Below are 398 nucleotides of genomic sequence, written 5' to 3'. Positions count from 1 at the left end.
TTTTTTTATCCATTTTGCTATTCTCTGCTTCTCAACTGATACATTTAATCAATTTTGTTGTTGTTAAGCGCCATCAAGTCAGTTCCGACTCATAGAGACCCTATATAGGGTTTCCAAGGGATGGCTAATGGTTTTGAACTGCCGACCTGTTGGTTAGCAGTCCAGTGCTCATCCTCAGTGTAATTATTGATAGGTATGAATTGATTGCTGTGTGTGTGTGTGTCTGTGTGTGAGACTCTGCTGATTTCTTTGTTCCACATCATTTTCTGCCCTGCGTTGATTTTGTTTGTGGGTTTCCTTTTCATTTTCACTTCTGTTGTGTTAATGTTACTAAATCTTTCTGATTTTCCTTTTTCATTTTGATTTAAAGGTGTACTCATTTTCTTTGAGTTTGCCCT

Source organism: Chrysochloris asiatica, unplaced genomic scaffold (assembly GCF_000296735.1).
Source record: "Chrysochloris asiatica unplaced genomic scaffold, ChrAsi1.0 scaffold00162, whole genome shotgun sequence".
NCBI classification, from domain to species: Eukaryota; Metazoa; Chordata; class Mammalia; order Afrosoricida; family Chrysochloridae; genus Chrysochloris; species Chrysochloris asiatica.
This window is presented reverse-complemented; position numbering follows the sequence as displayed.